This window comes from Furipterus horrens, unplaced genomic scaffold (assembly GCF_987537825.1).
Source record: "Furipterus horrens unplaced genomic scaffold, mFurHor1.1.pri manual_scaffold_12, whole genome shotgun sequence".
NCBI classification, from domain to species: domain Eukaryota; kingdom Metazoa; phylum Chordata; class Mammalia; order Chiroptera; family Furipteridae; genus Furipterus; species Furipterus horrens.
This window is the reverse complement of record NW_028327182.1, coordinates 40,021,203-40,036,314: the sequence shown is the minus strand read 5'-3', so window position 1 is coordinate 40,036,314 and position 15,112 is coordinate 40,021,203. Positions and strand designations below refer to the sequence as shown.

Below are 15,112 nucleotides of genomic sequence, written 5' to 3'. Positions count from 1 at the left end.
TAAGATTAAGTTGAAAGTTAAACTAGCTTTCATTTTTTAATGTATAATCTAAATTTGCTTTAGTTATATTTTATAGGTTAATTCATTGACTATTCATGCATTCATTATTAATTAATTTTAAGTATGTTCATTTAAAAAATTACTATGATCCAGGTACTTTGCTAGATATGAGAAAATGAACGAAAAATCAGAAGAGGTTCTGGCCTTCATGTAAATAAATAAAGAAAGAAGATTATTTCCGATAACCATAAAATTTATGAAGAATGAATTATGTGTTGACACTGAGAGCAATGGGAGAAGGATGCCACTTTAATTAGAGCAGCCAGGGAAATCATAAGTGCTAAATTTCTCTATATCAATGTGCCTAAGCCAGGACTTATGATAAATGGTAGCTGTAAGTGTGCCAAAATAGATAAAAATGAGAAAAATGACTTGGATCAATATTAATCTAAGGGTAATATTTTTTATCACCTACCACTTGAGAAGTTGAATAGCGGGACTTGGCCACCTATATTCAAACTACTTGTTAACTGTAAAATGTTGTTCAGAGCAATGACTAAAAGATATAAAATTAGCTTGAGCGTATTTTTAATATGTTTTTATACAGTAAAATCTTAAGTTTTTATATCATATAATTTCTTTTAGTTTCACATACTGACCTCATATACAATATTAATAATTTTGTTGCTTGGATTCTAATGTGTTTATAATACTATGTTTTTAAATCCTGGAAATTTCCTAAAAAGTAATTCTTTAAGAACAAGTACAATCTCTAAAGTATGAAGAAACTTAAAAGTGACATTGGAAAATTGTGGTTAAGAATAAAAAATAAAAATAAAACATCTTTAAATTTACATATTTTAAGTTAATAAGAAAAAAATACATAGAAGGGGAAAGGATTTGGAATCAAGCTTTGATATGTGCTTATAATGTAACCCAAGCCTTGCCTTGGTCAGGGTTAAAAAAATATGACTCTATCTATCATAATGTACAGTTTCTAAGACTTCCCAGCTTAAAATATACTTATTATAATTAATGGTTTCAACCTTCCTCTTCTTTTAATACATAAGTTACAAATCACTTTGTCTAAATGTGTTCTTTAAGTTCAGCCTACTGGGGTCTTGCCATCTTTTTCATAGCTATATTTTCAACTTTACTTCATATAAATGATATTTCTTTATTCTCTCGCTATTCAGTTATTAAGTCTTTAGATTTTTACTATATCTCTATGGTAAAGTCTCAAGCTTTAACTGTTGAGTGGCAAAAATTGTTAATGTTGCTGATAGGTTTGGAAATGAAAATGAAATTACACAGATGTGTGTTAAACCTTTACCAAGAGAGGAAATAGAAGGCATAGTACTTAGAGATTCTAGGGTGTCTGTTGTTCAGATAGACATTGATTGTTCTTATCACTCATTTATTCACTAATTTATTTGGATTTATTTATTATAGTATGAGGGACTCCTTTTTAGACTTCTGTAGAAGTTGAATGAATGAGAGAAGAAACTGTTTGTGGAAAGTTAGTTTGAATTGCTGATTATCAGCTGCATGGGACAAGTTTTGGTAAAGAGAATACAGGTAGAGATTCAGGAATGTATTTTTTCCTTCTTTTACACATTTTTAAATTTAAAAAATTGAAATATGTATTTGGAACATTTGGGTGCATTTTGAGTAATGGCTATCACTATAGACTAGGCTACAGATGGTTGGGATAGGATAAGGCATCTCTATATGCTTAGGGAGCTAAGATGTAGTGAAATTAAATTTCTTCTTATAAAGGAAGAAGTTAATAAAAATCCAAAGTTAAACTTGGAGAAGGTTAGTATTCAGAATCAGATAGACTAATGAGAGTTTTCCAAATAAAACTTTTTGCATAATTCAGACCTGTCTACTTCTTTAGATTTTTCAAAAATATGCACATACATGAATCTCTATGGGTTGCTGGTATTTTATGTGTATTTTTTCCTTTCTATCTCTTCTGTTCTATCTTTTTCTTCTTGGAGTTGCTAATTAGAACCAAAATAGATTAAATAAATTTCTTTATATTGTTCAAGTTGCAGTGTTAACACTTTTTTTTTCTAGAGTAGAAGGAACACAGTTTAAATCTGTATTGATAGTTTGTGTAGTGGCACTGAGTGCTTTAAATTCTACTTTCTGTATTCTGTCTTTGCAAATCTACTTTTATTTTTAAGAAATGATTAGATGTAGGCAGTCCAGTATCCATTTGAAGACAAATGCATACAGAATGAGGCAAAAGTTGGTTTACAGTAATTTGTTTGAAAATAGTACAATAATTAATAAATAATAATAAAAGAATACACTGCTTTATATGCTTACAATTATAAACCTACTTTTGCTTCACCTTTTATGTGTCTCTGATGGCTGAATTGAGGACTGTAGAAATCACATCTTCAACTCAAGGTATGATGATGCCTTGTGTGACAGGTTCTTTGAAATCTTCCTTCAATCTTTCTTTAAGAGAAAAAGAGTTCAAACACACACATTTTTTTTTCAATTCAGAGTTGAGATTAAAAGTTTACTTGATCATAATATGGGGGGGAAAGAAAAGCATATTTTTTTCCTAATGACATTGGTTTCTCTTTGAAGTTCAGCTTCTAGACAAGACACATTAATATCAAAGAATCCATAAACAGATTCAGAAAAGCTCAGATTGGAAATACTGGGATTAGTCAGTTTTCTATTTCTGAGTTTATAAAACTTTACAAAGTTTTTTGTGTTTTAATTAACAATAGGTGAATTATATATTTTGATATTAATATCATTAAATAAATATTTTATACACGAAAATAATTGGCCAGAAGAAACCAGTTCATCACATAAATTAAAGCATTTGATCCTTGGATTCTCCTATTCTTACTACAGTTTGCTGATAGGAACTTTTCTATATCTGGGCAACATGTAATCTGAATGCAGAAACCAGCATTTGTTAATGATATTAATGAAAGATTGTTCTATCATCTCTTAGTATTAATGAAATTACTTGTATTTGAAAATTCTAATACAGAAGTTAAACTTATTAAAATTCTAATATATATAATTTAAGGTTTACAATATACTTTGAAAGATGTTATTAACCCTTTCCCGCATGAGAAAACTTACGTGCATCAATGATAAGAAAGAAAATTTCTAAGTTAACTGGAATTTGCACCAAAGACAGTTTGACTCAAATGCTCATGCCATTTTCATAGAACAGTGACTTTCTCAAGCACCTTTAATTTTTTCTCCATGTGTATTCTCCCAGTTTCCCCAATCTATCTCACTGGCATTATTCCCATGTGATGTAACAAAAAAACAATGTTGAATTTAAAAATTAAAGTTAAAATATGCCACAAAACACTTCAAGAATGGTGGTGTAAAAAACCCGTGGGTGTCTATATCTCCATAAAAGCGATAACAACATTGGCCAACATTGCCAAAATTAAATTTTTCAAAACTTGATCATATAACCAAAAGATTGCAACAATTCTTGAACAACCTGTTCTAAAAAAGCAGGTAAATCTGAAAAAGATAATTAAGTTCTTTGGCATTTTTGTTTGCCCTATTTATATCCCCCACTCTCTCTAGGCTCTTTGGCAGCCTCTAAAATCAGCAGTCTAGAAAATATGGTAGCTGTTAAAACCAGCAGCCTAGCAGAACTTACATGGGTCAGAATGTTTTTGGCTTCCCCAAAACCAAATTCCTTGAAATTTATTACTATTTTATCTGTCTGAGAGATCCTGAAAAAAGCCCCATTCTTTTTTTTATCTTACTCAGAGGTCACAACATGAAGAAAATCTTATTCCAAAATCATTTATCAAAATATTATCAGTGCAAGTTCTTTAACATTGCAGTGTCTCAGACAGCTTTGCCAGTTGGAACAGACATCATAACAATGATACATTGGGTATGAAATAGTCATAGAAGGAAGGCTTTGAATATCCTCAACACAAGTCCTGGCTGGTGTGTCTCGGTTGGGCTTCGTCCTGCAAACCAAAATGTCACAGGTTTGATTCCTGGTCTTGGCACATGCCTGAGTTACAAGTTAAGTCCCTGGTCTGGGTACGTACAGGAGTTAACTCATTGATATTTTTCTCCCTCCCTTCCCCTCTCTCTGAAATCAATAAAAGAAAAAAAAAAAAAGAAAAGAAAAAAGAAAATCTGCAACACAATCCAAGGAAGTACAAGGTGAAGCAAAAGTAGGTTTATATTTGTTCACATAGAAAATTGTCGGCAGCCGTCCATCTCGAGAGACGATGGTGTAGCTTCTTAAGTGTCTATCTGCACCGCCGAGAATGGTTGTGCAGTCCGACTCGGGAGTGACACGGTATCTGTCTCCTCCCGTGTTGAATCGACATCTTACGATGACGCTGGCGTGTCCTCTCCAGTGAAGCTGAAGCTACAGAGCCTCGAGAGACGATGGTGTAGCTTCTTAAGAGTCTATCTGCACCGCCGAGAATGGCTGTGCAGTCCGACTCGGGAGTGACACGGTATCTGTCTCCTCCCGTGTTGAATCGACATCTTACAATGACGCTGGAGTGTCCTCTCCAGTGAAGCTGAAGCTACAGAGCCTCGAGAGACGATGGTGTAGCTTCTTAAGAGTCTATCTGCACCGCCGAGAATGGCTGTGCAGTCCCACTCGGGAGTGACACGGTATCTGTCTCCTCCCGTGTTGAATCGACATCTTACGATGACGCTGGAGTGTCCTCTCCAGTAAAGCTGAAGCTACAGAGCCTGGGCAGGGTGATATGGAGGGTCTGCTGTTGCCCATGCAGCAGACCCCCCCCTCTCTTCGCAGCTGAAGGGTCCAAGGGAAAGACGGAGTCAATACAGCTTGGCTTCAGGTGCACCGCAGGAGTTGCCGGTGTTGACTACAACGTCAAACCGCCTTAGGGACTCCGGCTCCGGATTTTCTGTCAGGGTTTACTCCCTTAGCCTTTCCCCTGAAGAGGTATGCCGCAAGGCAGCGGAGGTTTTTTTTTTGGAATCAGAGTTTTCCTTCTCTGATGTGCCCTGACTGGAAGATCGAACCAGCGACACTTAGCTCGCAGGCCGACGCTCAATCCACTGAGCCAAACCAGCCAGGGCTGGTACAATGATTAAAAATAATAATAAAAGAATAAACTCTGTTCTTTGTGTCCTTACAATTGTAAACCTACTTTTTCCAGACCTGAGAATGCTTACATCAGATTGATCTTAAGGATGTGTGCCAGCAGAAAGTTATAGCTGAGGCAGAGTTGTAAATTGTTTACCTGAGTACAGGAGACATGACCCAACACACACAAAGAACCCCTCAGCCAACACTTGGAGACTTACTGGCTCCAGGAGTTTGACAGAAACACTCTCCCATTACTAGTGGAAAAGCATGCTAACTGAACAGGGACTTCAGTGGGTACCTTCAAATGTACTTGACAGAATTAGTCAAGGAAAGACAACAAACAAACATTTTAAAACAAATAGGAAAACAGCTAACTGTAGAATAAATTTAAATATGATTCCTAGAATTGTTAATTTATATTGTTTAAAATGTCCGATTTTCAACAACAAAAAATAAAGTTATGAGAACTTCAAAGAAATAGAACAGTATGGCCCAAATACAGGAAAAGGAATGCAGTTAATAAAAATTAAAATGGAAATACCTCAGGTGTTGAATTTGCTAGATAGAGATTTTAAATCAACTACTATAAGTGTATTTAAAATTTAAAGTAAGTCTTGTATAAACAATTAAGTAGAAAATAATATGATGCCACATAGAGAATATCTAGACACAGATAAAAAATATATGAAAATAGATATTCTGAAGTTGAAAAACAGCTGGTCCAAGTCATAACATATTTGAACTGACAGAATAAATGAATTAGTATATTTGAAGATAAGATAGTTTATACTATTCAATTTGAGAATCCACATATGAAAAAAAAATAAACATACCCTTAAAAAGAGGAGTATAATTAAGTGTTGCACAATCATAATAAGAGGAGTCTCAGAAGGAAAAGAGAGAGGGAAAGAAGTAGAGAAAATATTTAAATAAAAAATGGGCCAAGACTTCTTAAATTTGATGGAAAACATTACCTACATAATCAGAAAGCTCAACAAACTCTAAGTACAAAAACTTAAAGAGATCCATAACTAGCCACATCAAGAGAGAACCTTGAAAGCAACAAAAAACAGCTTATCAAAAAGTACCCTCAGGAAGAATATAAACTGACTTAGTATTGGAAACTACAGATGTCGGAGGCCGTGGGATAGCATATTCAAAGTTTCTAAAGAAAAAGACTGTCAACCAAAACTGTTATGTAGACCAAAAGTATCTTTCAAATGGAAAGGGTAATTAAGATATTTCCAAATAAATAAAAACAAAACTGAGAATTTGTTGCTAGCAGACCTGCCCTACAAAAAAATAATAAAAGAAGTATTTTAAGCTGAACTGTAAAGATGTTAGTAATTCAAATCTACATGAAGAAAGAAAGAGCGTGTGTAAAGGTAATTCTATAGGTAAGTATAAAATAAAACACATTGTAACTCTTTTTTTTTTTTTTTTTTTTTTTTGTGAAGATGACCAACGTGGTGGGTTGGGTGAGGTGGGTAGGAATGGTGGGTCAGGGAAGTTTTTCTCTAATCAGGTGCTATTTGAACCGTGACCTAGATCATGAGAATAAGTAAGACTTTTCATTTTATTTTATTTTATGGTTGCAGATTACAGATTTTTACTTGCAATAAAGTAAATACCAATCTTTAATATCCCACATAAACACAAAGCTCATTGGGTCAGAGTGAGTCCTTTCTTGTGTATTCCAGAGCAAAAGAGTAATGAGACTAAAAAGAAAACCACGGTAGTCAATCCCCAGTCACGCCTGGTCTACGCCCTGCGCTACCTCATAGACGCCACTATTGTGACACAGCTGCATGCCCATCCTCTATATACGGCCCCGGCGGGGCTGAGATTTTGTCCGTTAGAGCCCAGGGAGCTATTGAGTGACCTGTAGGACTTGGACTCGCAACTTTGCCGTTGCCATTACTTGCGAGCCACCATGGCCAGAGCTAAAGACCTTGCAGCCATCCTTGTCCACCAGGAAGGCAAACGCCTCCTTGGCGATTATGTGTTCCTACGCACCCTCAGCAAGGGATCCTTTGCCGAGGTGTTGTTGGCCCGGCACGAGCCAACGGGGACAGAGGTGGCTGTCAAGGCGATCAGCCGTTCCGGCTTATCGAGCTGTTTTGAAGAGTGCGATGCCACAAGGGTTTAAATCACCCAAACACTGCACAGTTTTTCGAAGTTATTTCCACCCGAGAAAAAACACTATCTTTTTATGGAACATATCAGTGGGGGGGAACTTGTTTGACCTCTTGAACAACTGCGGCCGCACGACCAGGAGGCAGCCAGACCGATGTTCAAACAGCTCCTGTCGGCACTGCAGTACTGCCACCAAAAGCAGGTCGTCCACCGGGACCTCAAGCCGGAGAACATCCTGGTCGACGGGGACAGAAGCCTCAAGATCGCAGACTTTGGCTTTGGTAGGCACATAAGCAACTACAATCTAAGCATGGTCTGCGGCACTGCGCCGTATATGGCTCCAGAGATCGTGCTGGGTAACACCTATGACGGGCCGAAAGTCGATATCTGGAGCCTGGGGGTAGTATTGTATCAGATGCTGACAGGGGCTTTGCCATTTCCGGGAGACACAATTTGGGAGGTGAAGGAGGTGATACTCAGGGGGAAGTCCCGGGTACCCTGCTTCCTATCAAGGGAAGGTCAAGAGATTCTAAAAAAGTTATTGACTCCCGTCCCCAGGGAAAGGCTCATGCTAGAAGACGTGGTAAGAGACCCATGGGTCACCAAGGGCCAGCGGGAAGAACTGAGGCCGTGCATCGAGCTGTCCCGGAGTGACCTTGACCCCCAGATTATGAGGATCATGGAGGACATGGAGTTTACAGAGCAGGCGGTTCACGAGTCCTTGACTCAGGAAAAGTATGACAGGGTCATGGGGACCTACCTCATCCTCAAAAACACGAGGACAAAGATGGAGGGCCGCATTATAAAAACAAAGCCTTGCCCTGCCCCTGTCTCCAACATCGGGGACCGCACAGAAGATCCTGCCCGTCCCTCAAGCGGCCCGGGGGTGAGGACGACCGTTCCCTCTCGGGAAGCCAGCCCGGCGTCCGGTACCATCACCAGAAGCCAGCCTGGCGTCCAGGCCCAGTGCTTTCATCTAGGCCCCCAGGCGGGGTTGGCCACCCCCAGACCATCCCTCCCACGTGACGCCAGCGGCTCCGCCACCACCTGCAGCCACGGCAGCACCAGCGACGCTGGAGGACCCCCAGAAGAAACCCCAGCAGACAACTGTGTCCGGGCTGCACAGCCTGCTGGGGCGACCCCAGGCTCCGCCTCTGGCCGCAGCCAGGGTTGGCGGGCTGTGGCTCACAGGACCTTCAGGGTCTTCCTAAAATGTCTGTGCTGTGGGCCCCCCACTCACCGGCAGGGTCGCACAAGTAAAAGAGTCGTGCCCACATGACTTGTAAGGTTGTGGACGGCCTGCAACACCACAGGTGGACACAGACAACTGCCAGTTTAGGCGGTGCCCGAAGGACACCCGTGCGCGCCGCTGACGCGACCTGGCCTCGTGGAGAGTGGATGACGGCGATATGCGAGCTGCCGCAGCGCTCTCCGCTCAGGGGGGACACCGGAGTGGGTCCCGCATCTCTGTGGACGGTCTTTCCCTGGGGCCCTGCTCCCCTCCCCTGCTCTCCTTTGCTTCCACACTTGTGGGGTTCTAAATAAAGTATTTATTTTTACAAATTTTGCAATAAACTGGATGATTTCACCCACAAGAATGTTTTGGATACTTTGTTTTTCGCCTCTCTGCTCAGAATTGGGGCTGAGCATGCAGTATTTTGAGAAGCGTGTACGGACGGAGTACATACTTGGGCTTCGCTGCGGGAACCCCCAAAAGTTATGAATGCGGTCTTACAGGGATAAGGCCAGCAGCCTGCATGCCGGGCAGGTTCCAGTCACCAGGGCGCAGCAGGGGGTGAAGCAGGCAGAGGTCTCAGCTGTCAGGCAGCTGACGGCCTGGCCCACGGGGCTGCTCTATGACATCAGCAGGTGCCACCTCTCCTGACCTGTTGGCTTTGCTTGCTTCCCTCGGGGCTGTGTCATCTCAGGGGGTCTCTCCCTTTATACAGTCAGACATGGAAAGCGCTGCAGGAAGAGCGCTCCAGGCTGAGGACACAGCCAAGCTCAAGGCAGCCCAGACTCAGTGAGCTGCAGTGAGAGCAGTGGGAGACGTGGTGGCTGCAGACGAGGGGCAGTGCTCAAGGGCCAGGGGAAGGGGCGCGGGTTTTACTCTGAGAACAGTGATCAACCACGAACGGTTTTAAGCAAAGAAGTAATAGGATCCAACTCATGTTTTAAAGCTAGAAAATCGTGGTGAATATTCGTCCTCTGTAAACTTTTTATCTATTTCTACATATTGTAAGATGATTTCTACATATTATATGATTCATCAGGCAGGGCAGGTTTTCTTATCACCACTGAAAAAAATATGAGTCGGAAGCTGCACGGGTCTTTCACACTTGAATCCTTACCACCCCAGTTCCCTGAACATGTAGGAACACAAATTAATCGAATGTTTTAAAAGGGAAAGCCCTACCTGCCTCTGCAGAGCTGATTCATTGTTCTTCCATCACTGATCAGCTGAGCACCTCGCCCTGGGCACTGGGGAACCTGCCTTGGTCCCCTGATACCTCTGTGCCCCTTTCCTGAAATCCCAGCAGCATATGGCCTAGACCTTCGTGTGACTCTCATCGCTTTGTATTGTCACTCAGTGGTTCCCTTGTCCCCTTGCCCTGCTCTTCCATTCCTGAGTTCTTGGGGGCTGGGAACTACATTGCTCACCCCTATGTTTCCCCTCATTATTAGAAAGCCAGGTCCAGAGTAGGTGCTCAGAAAATGATGCACAGGTGAACCATCAACCCTGTGACTGTACAGGGGATTGTCCCCAATCAGGACCTGTTGGAGTGAAAAAGGGACTGTGGTGAATGATTGTGCTGCAGGCACAGTGTCAAGCTGGCCTGGGCTGGAACTGTGATGTACCCACCTCCGTGAACCTTGTGAAGCATTATGCACAAAGTGGTGACGTTTCTAATTCTGGGGATCTTTTAGGAGGCCCTTGGACTCACTCCATCTGCTTGAGCTGCTTTAGCCCAATGGTCCTCAAAGCAAGGGAGACGTCATAATAGAGACAATGTTTCTAAGTAGCAAGGGCATCAAGGTTAAGCCATTCAGACTCACACTTTTACAGTGTAATTTCCTTATCAATTCGACCTCAGTACTTTCAATTATTACAAAAGGAAGCTCTCGGTTTGGTTCCAGATTATCTTTAACCCCCCTCAAGCCTCCACTAACCTTCATTTTTCAATTAAAAGTAAACAAACCTCAGGATCAGGACCTTTGAATAAGAAATAGTACTTGCCAAGGAGCCCCACTTTCTTTTATTGGATAATGGAGTTAGAAATCAAGTTCTGGGTGCTGGGTGTGCTCATTGCTTCTAGTCTCATCTGACAGAGGAGGAACATATATGTGTGTACAATAGCCTGTGTATGTATACATATCTATCAAGAGTCACAGTATATGTATCAAGGCCATAAAAATAGTGTCACCATCTATTTCTCTATTAAGCTAAATATGAATTCATACTAGTGCCTTTAATCTGCTAAGACTAGGACTGTTCTAGATTTTCTCTTGCTTATCTGTAAACTTCCTCTCCAACAATGAGAAACCTATTCCGACCGTCTGCCATTCATTACCTTAATTGCTCAATTCCACGTGCATGTACAGTAAGTTCAGAATTGTTAACCTGTGGGCCACAACTTTACCAAACACAGTTTCTTCTGCTTTCATTCTTACGGACTCCGTTCATTTCCATGGTCACTTAGTTCAGCCCCTTTTCCCTCCAGCCTCTTCAGTGAGGATTCTTCTTCATACATTTGTAATATGACTGGAATGTTTCTGTTCTTCTCTACTTAAAAAAAGTCCTTTGTTTAGTCATGTTTTATTCTGGGTACTTTTTTCAGACCTATAGTCCAGTTCATTAACTCTCTCTTTAACTGGGTTTACTGTACTATTAAAAGCTTTGGGGTTCTTCATTTTGATTATTACATTTTTCAGTTATGCATTGTTCAACTTGGTTCTTTTTAATAGTTTCCAGCTCCCTGTCCTACTTTTCAATTATACCTACCATGTCTTTAAACAAATTAAACATTCTGTGTATCATGACTTTATTATTGCATCTCGTGAATTTCTCTACATTGTATATTCTGTGTGTGATCCCTTTGTATTATTTCTCCTTCTGCTCGGTCGCATTTTTATTGAATTTCAGAAACTGTATTTGAAAAATAATGTCAGGTAAAGTGCGAACTAATTGGTCTTCCTCCAGAGAGGATATATTTTTGCTTCTAGCACGAAGCTAGGCAACTAGCAATCCTGAATAACCTTCACCTAAAGTAGAGGATGGGATGATTTGAAGCAGGACTTCTGCTATTGTAAAATTTATTTATTTATAGTGTATTGCTCTTTTCTGGGTACCCAAAACAAAGCACGGGGAATTTCCAGGTTTCCCATTCCTTGGTATCCTCAGGACTCTAATTTTTGCCTTTCAAATTCAACACTTACAAAATCTCTGCTCAGCTTCTCAGTCACCTCTTCTGAGACTGACTGTTGCCCAATGAATTCTGTAAAAAGAGGTGGTTGGGACTTTCAGCCAAGATGGAGGCCTAGAGAGACATGCTGCGTCTCCCTCCAGAACTAAGAAGGAATACAACTACCTCAAAACTAGAGACAACCAGAAGCTTCAGAACACAGAGCTGCATGGAAGTCCAACAAACAAAGATATAAAGAAGGAATACTCATCCAGACAGGCAGGAGGGGTGGAGCTGGGGCAGGGAGGATGCGATGTGGTGGTGGCAGTAGCAGTAGCAGCGGCGGCAGCAGCAGGCCAGCAAAAAGAGCAGTCAAACATCAAAAAAAGTTCAAGAGCACTTAAAAAAAGACCTGGGGAGCACTCCCAGCACCAGACCAGAACGGGCAGCTCAAGGTGCCAGAGCTGGGGCAAATAAAGCCCCATTGTTTCTGACTGTGCAGTCAGGCAGGACTTGCGGCAGAGGAAGAAACTTCCAGTCTCTCAACAGAGTCTGCTTGTTTAAAGGGCCCCCACTGCCGTAGAACGTCTGCAGACCCACTTACTCTGGGAACGACGTCCAGGACAACAGCTAGATACGGAAGTGGGAGAAGTCCCTGGAAAAGGGGCAAGTGCTGAGCAAGCGGCATTGTTCCCTCTCAGACTTCTTCCCAACATACAGTGTCACAACATGATGAAACAGGTCACCCTGTATTGATGGATACCCAAGGCTCTGCCCCTTACAACGTGACAGGTGCAACAGCTCTACCTAAGGCACAGAGGCAATCAAACACATGAGCCTGTCAAGAAGAGGAGACAGAGAAATATTGCCCAAAGGAGGAAATGGATCGAGGCTCCAGTGGGAGAACTAAGCAATGAGGAGATAGCCAACCTAACAGATGCAGAGTTTGAAACACTGGTGATAAAGATGCTCGCAGGCTGCACAGATATGCTTAAGTAGGCAAACGCATAAGGGAAGAAGTGAAGGCTATGCTAAATGAAACTGAGAAAAGTCCACGCAAAACCAATGGTGAAAGGAAGGAAATAGGGGTTCAGATCAATGACTTGAAACATAAGGAAGAAAAAAAGCAGTCAACCAGTACAGAATGAGGAAACAAGAATTGAAGGAAACAAGGAGAGGCTTAGGAACCTCTGGGACAACTTTAAATGTGCCAACATCTTCATCATAGGGGTGCCAGAAGGAGAAGAGGAAGAAATCGGAAGCTTATGTGAAAAAATAACGAAGGAAAACTTCCCAAACTTGGCGAAGGAAATAGACATACAAGTCCAGGAAGCACAGAGTCCCAAATAAGCTAGACCCAAAGAGGACCACACCAAGGCACATCATCATTAACATGCCAAAGGTTCAAGATAAAGAGCGAATCTTAAAATCAGCAAGAGAAAAGCAGAGAGTTACTTACAAAGGGGTGCCAGTAAGACTCTCAGCTGATTTCTCCAAAGAAACTTTGCAGGCAAGAAGGGACTGGCAACAAGTATTCAATGTGATGAAAAGCAAGGACCCACAACCAAGATTACTCTATCCAGCAAAGTTATCATTTAGAATGGAAGAGCAGATAAAACACTTCCCAGACAAGGTAAAGCTAAAGGAGTTCATAAGCACCAAGCCATTATTACATGAAATTTTAAAGGGATTTATTTAAGAAAAAGATGAAAACTATGAACATTAAAATGACAAGAAACTCCCAACTATCACAATGATAAAAACAAAAACAAACTAAACAAACAACCATAACAGGAAGAGAATTATAGATATGGGGACCATCTGGAGGGTTATCATCTGGGAGAATGAAGAGGAGAAATGAGGAAATGGTACAGGGACTAAGAAGCATAATGGGTTGGTACAAAATAGACAGGGGGAAGTTAAGAATAATATAGGAAACAGTGAAGCCAAAGAACTTATAGGCATGGCCGAGGACTGAACTAAGGGGTGGGGGTGGGGTAATTGCTAGAGGGAAGGGGGTACTGGGAAGAGGGAACAAAGATGTCTCCCACCTGATTTAAAAGGGAAGTGCATAAGGGAATAATTATAAAATTGTTCTGATGGGATTATCACATATAAAGATGTAATTTGAATGTCAGTCATAGAACAAAGGCAGAGGGGAAATGAAGTTATATTGAAATAAAAATTTGTATACTGTTAAAATTAATAGTATTAATCAAACTAGATTATTCTAAGTTATGATGTTGCTTTTAATCACAAGGACAATTACTAAAAAAGTAACAAAATAATATATTAAAAGAAACAACTAAGATATTAAAATGAAACACTGGAAACTTTCTATTTAACACAAAAACAGGACAGTAATAGAGAAATAGGTGAATAAAAATCCAAAACACAAAGGACATATAAAAGACAAATAGCAAAATAGAAAAGTTTAACTATATTTTATTAGTAAGTATAGTAAAAATAAATGCATTAAAAATTCCAGTAGAAAATAATATTGGTAGAATAATAAAAAAAAATGTTCTAAGCATATGATATCTATGAGCCATATATTTTATTCTAAGTCATCAATGAATGGGAAGTGAAAGGATGGAGAAAAGAGCAGACATGTAAACAGTAATAAAAAGAGAGCATGAGCCAGTATATCAAAACAGAATTTAATAAAAAAATTGTTACTAGAAATAAAGGACATTGTATGATAATAAAGATGTAATAATTTCAAACACATATATACCTATCAACATAAGCCCTAAATTTATTAATCAAAATCTTACATAACTGAAAAGAGAAATAAAAAATTCAACAATAGTAATGAAGAATTCAATGCAACTTTTCCAATAATGGGTGGGATAATTAGAGAAAGATAAACAATGAAAGAGAAGACTTGAACTACACTACCAACTAACTTGACTTAATACCTGTAACCAACAACAAAATATACATTCATTTCAAGAGTACATAAAACTTTCTCCAGGATAGGCCATATATTAGGCCATATGGCATGCAAAAGTAATTGTACAAAGATTTAAATTATATAAAGTATGTTCTCCAACAAACACATAATTAAGTAAGAAACCTATAACAAAAATAATTTCAGGAAACTTATAAGTATGTGGAAATTAAACAACAAACTCCTCAACAAATTAATGTTTTCCAGGGGCTAGTCGTGTTGGGAATATGGAGTCACTGTTAATGTGTATGAGATTTATTTTTGGTTGATAAAAGTGGTTTAAAATTAGATAGTAATAACGATTGCACAACTTTGTGAATATTTCAAAAAAGACACTGACTTGTAGAGGTTCTGTAGGCTTAATTTTAAGACATATAAGATATATACCAATAAGATAGATAATAGGTTGTCAGGTAGGCTGACATTTATGGACTATATAATTCTGAAATTCAGCCTGTCTGAAATTGTTTCCTTGCCTGTAAAATTGAAACATTAATGGTTCCTATTAACTCAGATATTTGTGTC

At 39.8% G+C, this 15,112-nt stretch overlaps 1 pseudogene; it reads right to left on the bottom strand.

The window, feature by feature from the left end:
- LOC149996042 (glutathione reductase, mitochondrial pseudogene) overlaps positions 1–6,911 on the bottom strand; it is a 107,604-nt pseudogene extending 100,693 nt beyond the window's left edge.
- Between the last annotated feature and the right edge of the window lie 8,201 nt (positions 6,912–15,112).